At 34.3% G+C, this 12,674-nt stretch overlaps 1 protein-coding gene across 1 annotated transcript in view; it reads left to right on the plus strand.

Annotated features, from left to right (window-relative positions):
* FOXP2 (forkhead box P2) overlaps positions 1-12,674 on the plus strand; it is a 409,032-nt gene that overhangs the window by 117,601 nt on the left and 278,757 nt on the right. The window contains exon 3 of the mRNA XM_027682191.1: positions 6,221-6,304. The gene's annotated coding sequence lies outside the window, so the exon portion shown is untranslated. The remainder of the gene's footprint in view (positions 1-6,220; positions 6,305-12,674) is intronic.

The raw sequence follows: 12,674 nt of genomic DNA on the forward strand, positions 1-12,674 counted from the left end.
TATATAATGTATTATAGTAATTATTTGTGTAAGTAATAAACTATAATATAATTCCCTCCCCCCCATACTGAGTTGTGTTATGTCTGGAAAACCCTCTCACACTGAAGCAAATTGTGGGAGGGGGGCTTGGACTTGGAAATTGGATTTTTTAGGTTCTCAAACTGCGACACACAGTAAATGAAGTCATGCCAAAATTTAATTTTAGAGTAAGGACCTCTGCAAGGATCCAGTCATCTTACGGACATTTAGTTTGCAACAAATATCTGTAGCTAACCATGGTGGTCATGGTGGTGAACCAACCTTCTAAGCAGTGTAAGCTGTTCTTGTGGTGGCCAAACTGAGGATATGTTAAGGTATGGAAGCCCGAAGAAAGCCCCATGTTGATGAGGGAGTTACCCGATGTTCAACCAGAGTGGGAAACGCTTACTTTGGAGATACTGCAAAGAGTCAGATAATGCAGATGACAATAATTGGTGGACAATAGCCTGTCTTTATTTTCATGGTACCATTTTTGACAGGAGATTGCAGTTGGAACAACTTGTTTTTTTGTTTTGTGGGTTTTTTTTCCTCTTGCATTTTTTTTCACAGTTAGTTTGGCTTATTTATCCACTTTCTTTTTTTTTTTTTAATGTTTTCCTTTTGATCTGTAGACCCTGAGGGATTGTGTGTGTGTATTATGGTTTCTGTCAGTTTGTGGATTTTTTTAATGTATTTTGATTAATTAGACAGCTTCTGCATTGTTTGTGGGTGTGGACCTCACACTATTCAGTGTTTCTTTTTTCCTGGAAGTTGTGTGGCTGTTTAATTTTTGTTATATATTTTTTTGTCTTTTGTTTTGGTTTGGTTTGGTTTGGTTTTGGTTTTGGGTTTTTTTTTTTGTTTTTTGTTTTTTTCAATATATTTACTTAGGTGTAATTCTTGTGGGTGGGGAAGAAACAGCAGGAGCTAGAGTTCCACATGCAGATGCAGAATTATAGAACTGAAATAAACTGTCAACTGGCAGAACAATTTGAACTATGGGATTTAGTGATGGATGGATGCAAGTTCTACAAAAGAGTCAGGCAGCGAAGGGGTGGGAGGGTTGCCCTTTATGTGAAGAAACAGCTAGAATGCATGGAACTCTTATGTTTGAAGGTTTTGGTTCAATATAAGGGAAAAGATTTTCAGCGGAAGGGCAATTATGCAACAGAAATGGTTGCCTAGGGAAACCAGGTTGTGGAATCCCATTTTTTTGGAAGTTTTGAGGATGCATTTGTCTGATGTCCTAAGTGACCCAGTCTAAATTCAGATGCTTTAAGCAGTTTTTACCAGTCAACCACTCAGTGTGAGTGGAAGAGTCTGTGATATGGCACATGTAACATGGCAGAAGGGTTAGGTGCTTTTTGACTTCTTACAGGAACTAACTAGATATATAACACAACCCAGGATGATCACCATATATGTGCTCTTATGAGATAATACTTTTTAAAGTTGTTCTACATTCTCATCTGATAGTATTCCTGAATCCCTTCTAATCACATCACAAAAAGGAGAAACAATTTGTAATTCTGGAAATATTTCAGAAGACTGCAGTGTCATTGTATTTGTGGTATTGTAGAACGAAGTATTTAGGAATAGTTAATTGCTTTCATGTTTGTTTATATTCTTCTCTCTCAATTACTGTAGGCTGTTGCAGTTTATTATAGTAAGAAAATTCAACAAATGGAAAGTGGTTTTCCTCTGAACTGTCGTACAAGAAAGTATGTGTTTTCAAAAGACAGACATGCCTGAAGAGAAAGTAAGGCACAGTATCTGTGCACATTGGATAAATTGTTCAGGAATCTCCATGAATATGATATTGGTATCGTGCATACTTATAAGATTAGTGTCAGCACAGGTTATCTATCATGTAAGGGCTAGTTAGACCTGCCTCAGGGGTGGTTTACTTTGTATACCCAACCATTCAGACAATGATGCTGTGGAGGTTTTGGAAGAAAAGAGTGAGGAGGGATGATTTTTTCCATTGCTCCAGGCTTCCCATTCATTGATGCTGTCTCCATTTTCTCCAGTGTGCTTTGATAAGTACATGTAATCAATGTCCTATTAATCTTTAGGATAAGTAAGACCTAAAAGGAACAACATCCCACCCAGCCCCTCTCCCCCAAGAGATGTAACGTGCATCAGTTACACAGTGAATGAAACATACTGGAAGCAGATGATGTATTTAGTCCGTGCTGACATTTCTTCTGTCACTGGGCATCTAATAGTAAATTTTTAATGATTTTTTGTAAATTTTATTATTATCCTTGGCTTATTTGTTTGCACAGTTACATGTTGTCTGGATTCATGGAGTATAGGTGTTTTGCGTAGCAAATTCCATGTTGTAAAAATTCAAGAATAATTTTTGTGGTATATAAGATAATTATAACTTTTATTAGTGCATAGCATTTGTTGAAAAATTTGGGAAATATGTAGTTGGGGAAAGTTGACAGCTCAAGAAGCATTCAGGAGTTTATTATTTTCTCTGTTCCAGGTGAAAAAATATTTGCTTCTCCCACCACCACAGAACTTCTGTTTGAACACAATAATAATCTAATCCAGCATTCATTTGTCTAAGTAGTAATGTAGAACAGTATGTAAAAATTGGCTAATGTGATCACAGTAGTATGAAGGTCTTTTCATAGGCTCATTTAGCTTTGGACTGATGAGAACTACTAATTCATTTTGCATGTTCTTGTTAATTATAATGGCATCCAGTAGTGCTCATCTGGTGTGAGCTTCTGAGTATCTTTCTGTCACAGGAATTGTCTAACAGAACTTGGAATCAGGAAGAAATGTCTTTTTTACCTATTTGCTGTTCTGTAATTCCATAATATTCTTTAAAAATATATATTTTTTGTAGTGTAAGTTAAATGTCTTGAAGTAGTTTAAGTGTAATTAAGAATACAGTCTGATTATTAAGTAACTTAACACATTTTTTTCATTATTTTAGAAGATATACATTACAGGTTTTGTGTAAATTATTTATTTTCAAATAAAATTCAGCATGTCCCATTGACGTAGTGCAATTTATGACTTGCTCAGAAGTCTTGTTACACATTAAGACTTTTGTTTTCAATTGTGTTAGTGCTATACGATAGAAAGATGGAAGCTACTGATACCAGTGAATGTTTATGTCTTTAAAATAATAGTCCCTCTAGCAAGTAATTCTTGCTTTACTGAAACCAGTTGTGTCTTTGGCTCAATCTATCTGATTCAAAACAAGTATATCTAATAATAACTTATATAGATAGCCCTCAACCATGTTCTACAATTTTCCTGAATGCTTGGTGAGTAGGGCTTCATTGGAATATTTTATACAAATATCCACTTAAAGCAGTAATGCAGATTGAACCATTTGTACTATAGAAGATAAGTGAACAAGTATGTCTTACATGAAATAGAGACACATCATAATAACTTGATCTGTGGAATAGTAGAACTGCACAAGTACTGTAGTGCAATTTGGTGGGGTTATTTACATTTTTAAAAATATCAAAGGTCACCAGTAAGGCAGGGTAATGAATAAGACCATGTAGTCTCAAATCATAACGTTTTCATAGAGGAAGAGTTCAAATGTATAACAGGTAAACTTATCCTAATGATTTGTGATCTAACATAAAATAAGCTGAGATGATTGCAGCAAGTAAAGGAATGAGTTAAAGGAAATAGTTTGCAGCACATAGGCATTGTGTTCATTTAAGTCAAGTTTCAAAGGAAAGTCTTCATCCAGGAATGAATTTGGCTTTCATTTTGAATTAAATATTCTAGTGATTAGTTATTGAAGAATGGAAAACATATCTCTGTAATCACTGTCAGAATGAGATAGGTAAACAGTGGCGTTAAAGATCTACCTGCTGGGGTCAAAGGTATGGATTGTGCTGGCTCAGGTGCAGGAAAGGTAGAGAAATTTTATTGTTGAACTGGAATAACTCGAATGATTCAGGTCCAGGTTTTAGGATGCAAATAAAAATAAAAAAAAAAATCAATGTTTATAACAGAAGTAATATGATTTTTTTAAGAGTCAGCTGCCTTTGTCAGGTAAACCACAATGGAATGTAGCATAAATGAAATATAGGTCAAAATATAAGTTTCCAAAGGTGAAAATTTGCACTGGTAAAAAGAAAGTTGATAGGTAAGACCTGCCATTTGTCTGTGACATATCTGTCACATCTACTTTGTGCTATCCTCACCATGTTGAATATTTCTTACTGACTTCTGAAAAAGTATAGAAATCCAAAAATAGACCAAAGATAAAATTTTAATCATCAAGACTAATGATTATGGTTGTTTTCATATTAGGAATAGTTACCAAAAAATGTTATAATGAAACATTTTTTCTAAGAAGTCTGTATCTCAACAAAATAGGTCATGTTTTGATGTAAGATATCATATTAACTGTAATTTTCTTGGCTTTATTTCTGAGGTGAAGGCAAAATGTTATGTTTAATATAATCCAAGCTAAAAAACCTGATGATTTGAAAGTATTTTGGCATAATGAAATATAGGTAAAAAGAGAAATACAGAATATTCGTGTTTGAGGCTTACATATTAACATAACAGATATCGTTGAAGAAATAACTGTAATGTGTATTTCTGTCTAGAATTCAGGTGCACAAGAAGCTTCAAAGATTCAAAGTTGCAGTCTTTTAATGGGAAATAGGACAGTAAGGTGAATGCTTCTCTCTCAATTGGTTGGACATTTCCATTGTGGATCCAGGGTGACCACATGACCATCAAGCAAAGTTTCATTGACACGTATTTTACTTTCCAACAACTTTTAAGAATTGCCACCCACCTTCACCTCCTCATATTTGCCTTAGGAACCTTACCTGTTTTTAACATTTTCTTCTCTTTTTTGCTTTGTATTAAGGGCTCATAAGATTTCCTTCTCATTTCCCAATGCTGTCCTACTGTGCAGGAGTTTCATGTAGTGTTTATTCCTCCAGCCTGTCATTCTTTGCTCTTCCTTCTTCACTTGCTCTACTACAGAGGCTGCCAGGTAGCTTTTAGTTTTCTAGGAACTTCGACCTTCCCAGCAGGTTTTGTTACACTCTACAAACAAAGGAAGAAGTTAGAACTGCAGCTCTTTTAAATGGCCAAACATCTTGTAACAAAGTCTGTATTAATAATGCCAGTTGGAACATAGATTTTTTTTTTCTTAAACTGTGGGAATACAGTCTTTTCTTTATAAAATTCTACATTCATTTTACTCTTCAGCATGCTTCTGTCTGACCTTGTCAGCAAGAGAGAATTGCCAAGAGGCACCATCGAGAGGCTGGTAGGATCTACTTCAGAGGTAGCAGAGTTTCAGGCATTAAGTCTGTGTCTGTATTAGTAAATAAAGCAATGCTTGGAAATATTTCCAGGTCTCTGCCATGGTTTAAGTTTTTGCAAACTAACGTTGTTCCAGAAAATTCCCAGACATATATTTGACCATCTCCCCTAGACAATTTGTATGCAGTCCCTCTGTTTCACAGCGTGTGTGAGTATACTAGCATAGATGTAGGTTTATCTCTGCCAGTTGATTTCAGGAAAGAGAAATGTGCTCAGGCATAGATGTAATCTAAATATTCTGTGGACCTGCATGTTCTTTATTTCTTCTGCCTTGTCCAACCTTCTCTCTTCGTTGCAGTCTTCCAGTCTCAGCTTCAAAGCTGTTTTTTTTTCTTTTTGCTTGTCCTTTTGTCCTTCCTAAAATGCGTATACATTTAAATTTCATTGACATGCTGTCTCCCAGCTTCTGTTTCTTCCTTCAGATGACCCTGTGAACTTAGTGATATTGTGTGCAGTTCCCTGTCTGGAACAAACTACTTCAGGGAAGCCTTCCTTTTGTTTGCCCTTGGGTACCATAATAATAAAAATAGAATAAAAATAATAAGACTAGAATTTGAGTGATGCCTTAACTGTCAATCTACTGCAAGACAGAAACTTGGTGAACAATTATATTTTTTGTGGACTACATTTAAGCTGACTATTTGTTAAGAGGATCTTTCTCTTCCAACTTGCTCGGTCTTTCAACCAGCTTTGTGTCAAAATCAAAAAATTAAATATTACAACTCCTTCCTTTTTCTTTCAGAGTACTTGCGAATCAGCATATGCACATCTGGCACTAATTAGAGGGAGTGATAATGCCAGATTCTGTGTTGTTTTCATTAAATGATGTCTAAATAGCTGTAAATATTTCTCTGTGTTTTGTCAGGATGGTGGTACTGGAATTGATTTTGGACATCACTTCAGTTCAAGGTTGAAATTAAAAGGTCTTTTTGAGTCTTAGAAGAAGCAGGTGAGTACAAGTCAAACATTACAAATCTTACAGTTTGTTCGTTTTTTTTGTTGTTTTTTTTTTCTGCAATATGCTTTTCTTCTGGAATTGCTGTTCTTGCTTACCAATTCATATTCAACTAGCTGGTCTCTGCTTCCCCTGATTCACTGAGATGCATGCCTGCTTGTGTTATGACTAGATAGCAGAGAATATTTAAGTCATTTAGGCTTTCCCTACATGGCTTTTTGGCTCTGCTGTGAAAATAAATAAAAATGTGGTTCTCTGACCAAGGTCTCTGGAACTTTAAGTTAAGTTTCACTGTATAGTGTCGTTACATTAGCTGCATTAGGAGTATAATAATTAGGCTAATTTGTTTAAAAAGTGATTTTAGTCTGTATTTCTTGTAATAAATTTAAATTTTAAAAGGCAAGATTAAAAAGTAAAGAATCCCTGAGTTTGGATATTCCTAGTTTCTTGAAACTGAGATGATCTTTATTCCTTTGGTAACCAGGAATATTCCAGGATGTCACGGACCATGAGTTTAAATCTTGTTTCAACTGCTTTGTGTGTTAACAGGCTGAATCTGCCTGTGGATCCATACCATTAGTGGGTGCAGTATCACCTGTGGACTTGGCATGCCTGCACTCACTACTTTGCTTTGCTCCAGACCTTCTCAGCTGTCTTCAGTGAATCATGTACAACTGACTATCAGGTCTTTTTAACTTAGAGAGGTCTGGAAAAGGAGATTCTGAAGGAATTTGTGTAAGATGAAAGTTTAGCAAGCCAGTCGCATTTATTTCAGGTTTTTAATACTTTCTATTCCAACAAAGAATTAATCTATGTATTGAGTGTTGCAGTCATTCACATTTTACTTTTTCTACAGGAGTATAAAAATTTTTTTGAGAATATTCCCAGAATTTTCCAAATTCAAAATTTTAGGCAATATTTTACCATATAAGTTGCAAAATATGCTCAACTAGACCTGTTACTAAATTTTATAGATGCAGATTTCAACAGGATACAAAAAACTCACTCATCATAATAGGGGCCCAACTGCTTTTATGTACACCACTGTTTCTGAAGTAAATGTGTATTGTTTCCCTATATGGCATTATGAGATGCTCCATAATGTTGATATATCCATCTTAATGTATTGATGCTTCAGAAGGGCAAAAAAGTAGTTTCAGAGGAGTTAATGATGGTGACATTAATTAGTTCCAAAACTATGTTTATAACAAGTTTTTTAAAGCTTCACCCTCTGGGAGGAAGCACAGACCTTTTTAACCTGATTCAAAGTAGTGCAAAACAAGACTGTCCTGGTATATGTTTCACTGTGACTGTCTTTACTCACTGGGTAATAAGAAAGGAAAATTCCTTTATTCCGATTTAACTTCACCTTCTTCTGAGGACTTAAGGTACTGACCAGAAGGGTACAGTATGAATATGGTGAAACCAGAAAAAGAAGAAAGGTTAGCTGTAGTAATGTTGTAAATCAAAGGACATACAGCACTATACAGGGAAACTAAATATTATTGGCATCATATGCAAATTTTTGTTTGACTGTATGTTAGTATGTAGTAATATATTTGCAAAACAGTGGTTTTTCCTTTCATTACCCAATGGAGAAAACAGTAAAAAAGGTCAGATTTTTTGCTGTCTGTGTAGCAATGGAAATATGTCTGGATTTCTGTCACATATTTGTAAACATCTGAATGGTGTAAATTGTACAGTCATGTTAGATAGTTTCTTCATAGACAGTGTCAGTATTTTGGTGAACTGTTTGGTTTGATGGAAACTGTGTAGTAGTTGAAATCTGTTGAGCCAGCAAGAGAGTTTTATTTTTTAAAGGATATTTTTTCTGGAAGTTTACTATGTTCTGTACCAAATAATGCCAGAAATGCAGTAATAATGACTTGTACATCTATAATAGTTTGGCAGTATAATTTTATTGAATTCCAGTATGTCTGAAACTTAAGGCATACGAGGGAAAGTAACTTCTATTATGTTTACTCTATTATTTTCTTCTATATCTTTAAGTTAAATACAATCTATAAAAATCCTTTCTGTAAAGAAAGCCAAAATCTTTATGGCCGTTTTAGCATTGGCCTCTATTTCTTGCAGTATGTGAAAGTGGAGAGGGAATGTTTTTGTAGTCCGTGAGGAAACAGTAGTACATTCTGAATTCTAGTTCTTCAGTATGTCATTTAGAATTGGTAGTTTTTAGGGCAGGATATGTTGTCTTTGCACTGATTGAAACTTGAAATTTGGACATAAACGAAGTGATAGATATGCATAAAATAAAATTGCATTTACGAGTACATTTTTAAATTATCAGACAGAAAAATTCTGCTTTTTGTTCTCTCAATGAAGCACTTAACTGTTTAGGAATAAGATTTAAAAAACTGAATTAGAGTTGGAAAAACTGAAACCAAGACAAAAATCCATGTTCGAAAAATGCAAAAGCAGAGAAAAATGTTCTAGTTTTTTACTGCTGATTTAAATGGACAGTTTGGGGGACTGTTAGTGGTACATCTGTGTTTTCTGAGTTAATTAGGCTTTTAAAAAAAAAGCTAAATAAATCCTGGTATTAATTATTTTTAAATTGATCTAACTCTTCTGTGTTGGCAGTTTGGAGAAGATTGTGCTCATTCCTGTTTCTTTCTGCTACTACAGGACTTTAAACATCATGACTCATGCATGTGTTGTACATGTACACATTTTATGTACTACTAAATATTCAGTATATATATATGTTTATTTTGCATAGGGCAAGCATCATCATATTGTTAGATTAGTACAGAAGAATATCTCATATAGTTATCTTGCAGCTGAACTGAAATTCTCTCAAGAGTTGTATAAGGTCTCATTGCTGGTGACCATGTTGACGACCAACATGTGAAAAATATGATGTTTCCATCAGCTGGGTAATGGATTGACATTAACTTTATCCGCAAAGAAGTCTAAACTATGATGCAGTAAATTTTTGCTATGATTATATGTAATATCAAATGATAGATTTAAACTGGACAGCATTTCTTTTCAGTTAAACATTAAGTACAGTCTTAATGGTCTGATTTGCTGTGGAGAGCACTATTACAATAATCTACTTTTTAGAGCTCATATCAAATATGAACTTGGATCACTTAATACAAAGTTTGTGCTTTGGGATATATTTTGATGGCATCTAGGAGTGATGTCCCCACATTTGTTGGAATCAGACCTTAATGATACTGTCTTCAGAAATGAGTTATTGCTTAAATACACTGATTGTTTTGTGGTTTCTAGGACAGAAATTTTTAGGGAAAAAATAGTTGAAATCTGCTGTTTTTTGAATAATTGTATGAAATGAGGAGAAGATGGTGTGAATCTTAATAATTTTACGATTACTTTTTTCTGTGTGACATGAATAAGAAAAGTGAGAACTGTTAATTTTTAACTGAACTGAATTTAGGTTTCTAAATGTGGCCTGCTTGAGAACAGAGGACCATTACTGTAATTGTCATGTAAAATGAAGTTGGAGTCTGAAGCTCCTTTTTAGCTGTCAGCTTTATTAAGGAGCTACTGGTGTGTTGAACTAGGCACACACATTATATAAGCAGTGTATGGCAGTGTCTAGGGGGAATTTTCTCTCTCTTCACTGCTGCTTTATTAGGTTTCACTCACTCATTCACTGTTGCCCTGTCTAACTGCAGCTTTCTGGCTGCAGCTCACAGCATAGTAGGTCTAATGTAGATTGACGCCTTTGCCAGAGGACTGATTGAAACTTGTGTCTCATAGTTGCTAATGCTCACTCAACCATTTTATTGAAGATAAAGTAAATAAAATAGATTGCCATATGAGAATTCTCTGAAATCAAGTGGAATAATTTGACAGGTTTAAGCCCATGAAAAAGCCAGAACATTGAAACAGATGGGAATACTATTTATGCACAATATACCAGGAAAAGGTGTCTGCTGGCTTGATGTTAAACTGTTAATGGCTTTTACCAAAATTGTAGTTGTTGAAAACATCATAATTTCCAATGGAATTACTGTTGGTGTTTAAATTGTTTCTTCTCTCAAACAGTGGTACTGTTTTTAGTATAAGAGTAATAGATATGCTGATTTTATTTTCCTATTGCTTCTGATCTTTAAGAGACTGGTGAGTTTATTTTTTGATAAAATAATTCTGTGAAATAATGCAAATTAGATTATTACTTTTATAGGTATTTAATAATCAGTAAGTGAAATGATTTTTAATATTAAAATAAAGTTGCTAAAATAAGCTCTGTCATTTCTAAAAGTACATTGATGCAGTAACAAAATGAGCTGATAAAGCTATTGTAACAAGCTGCTAGAAGTCATGGTCAACAAGACCCAAATATTCTTCACAACACTTCTATTTTATAAAGAATCGCTGTAGATAAGCATTGTAGTATGTCTGTGTTATTTTTAGACATAATATATAATAATATGTGAGTAAAGATGCAACAGATGACTCATTGTTTTATCTGGATAACAATGAGTATTGGTCTTTATAGTCACACAGTGTGACACTAGTTGGACCACTTCTTCAAAAAAGCAAGACACACCTGTATTTTAGTTTAGTACAATTAATTATGTCAAACTCAGAGTTTCCCATCTTGTTTGTATTTTTAAGAGCAAAAATTACTCTATTGTACTTATAATACAGAGCACTGGCACCAGGTCTTTTTTCTCTTGTTACCATACTGATGACTGTGTGTATCTGGCCAAACTTTTAATGTTCTTAAAGCAGTTCCGGGCTTAAAATTTCAACATTCAGTCTATGTTACTCTCTGTTGATTCAGTAGAATAAAAGGGTCATCGACAGCTTTGTCTTTCTGTGGGAGGGAATAAAGAAAGACACAACTCTACTACAAATCCCTGTTTTAACCCTTTCATTTTCCTTTTCTGAAATGAAGTTCTTGGAAAGTCTTGTCTTTTAGAGGCAACAGAGAACATTAATTTGATTGATTTTAATTACATATGTAGAATTGCTTTGGGGTTTGTTCCCTGTTAGGAGATCCAAGACAAAGAATCCCTGCTCATTTCTGTGTTGCATAGTCTTTTCTCTCTCTTAGGTTTTTCTACTTAAGTTGGAAAGCCACTGTGCCATTACCACAGTCTTTAAAGGAAAATCTGAGACCTGTGAGTGCTCCAACATAGATTGATTTAGACAGAATAAAAGCTAATTTTATCAAGAGAAATAGAAGCCTCAACAGTAGTTTACTTTGGATTTCTGTAAAACTTAAGAAAACCAAATGTGGTTTCCCATATTTCTCAGAACAACTTATTTGTGCTGTTTTTCTCAGCATGGTCTCTTATTTGACCACATCTGAAGTAATTCTGAAAGACTGATTTGTATGTTACTGTTTCCTGTGTTCTCCAGCAACACAGTAAAAAAATTATCTGTATTTTTGAGATGCTTTTGAAGTTACCTTATCCAGAAATCAGTCTGTGATAAATGTGATGAACTAGCTATTTTAAATCCTTATTTAAAAAAAAAAAATGTAGGCAATACAGAAAGCAATTCAGTACAAGTAACTGCATATGGAAGAAATAACATCACATCTAATTCCTGAAAATAAATGGGATCTTGAAAATGGAATAGTAGTTTATTTGATTGCTTTGAGAGTTAGCCTCCCTAAAAAGCTGATTTTAAATGAGTTTTGTATTTGGAAGTGATGCTTGTTAACTGTCTTGCAAAGTGATTTCTTCTCTTCTCTGGAAAATTCTTTATGAGATCTAGCAAAGAAAGAGGTAATGATTTCTTTTTAATGTGGGTGCTGTCATCTAGGAACTGGACAGAGATCACTGTCCCTTAGGAACTAGGTCTCAGAATTTTGAATGTAGCCTGTAAAACAGCTTTTTAGTGGTAATTGTTGTCAGTCACAGTCTGCAGGAGATAGGTTTTTACTGGGGGTTTGGTAGGCAAAACCATGCTTACCTGCATCAGATTTTTTTTTTAAGTTCAGATGTTCACAATTTAATTTTTGAAGAAAATTTTACTGTTTTTTCCAAGCTTGAGTCTTCTAGCAAAGCAAAATAGGTTATGTTTTTGGTTCATATGGTGATTCTGGTCCTATATCCAAACATAAGCATGTAGATTTGAGTACCTATGTGAGGATTCATTTAATTATGACCAATCCACCAAAAGCTTTGCGAAAGAAATATATGGTATGTAATTCTAGGCTGCAAAGTTACAACTGCTTGGTATAGTTTACACAATATATAGTGACTTCTCAAGAATCAGGTGTGGGACGTGGTACATTAGTATGTACAAAATAGAAATTGAATTCTAGAATCTATATAATTTGCTTAAGTATAGTTCTATAGGTAACGACACTAATGGGAAACTTAATATTAACTCAATGTTTTTATACTTGAAGGAG

The sequence above is a fragment of the Neopelma chrysocephalum genome, unplaced genomic scaffold (assembly GCF_003984885.1).
Source record: "Neopelma chrysocephalum unplaced genomic scaffold, ASM398488v2 Primary Assembly neopelma1_62, whole genome shotgun sequence".
NCBI classification, from domain to species: Eukaryota; Metazoa; Chordata; class Aves; order Passeriformes; family Pipridae; genus Neopelma; species Neopelma chrysocephalum.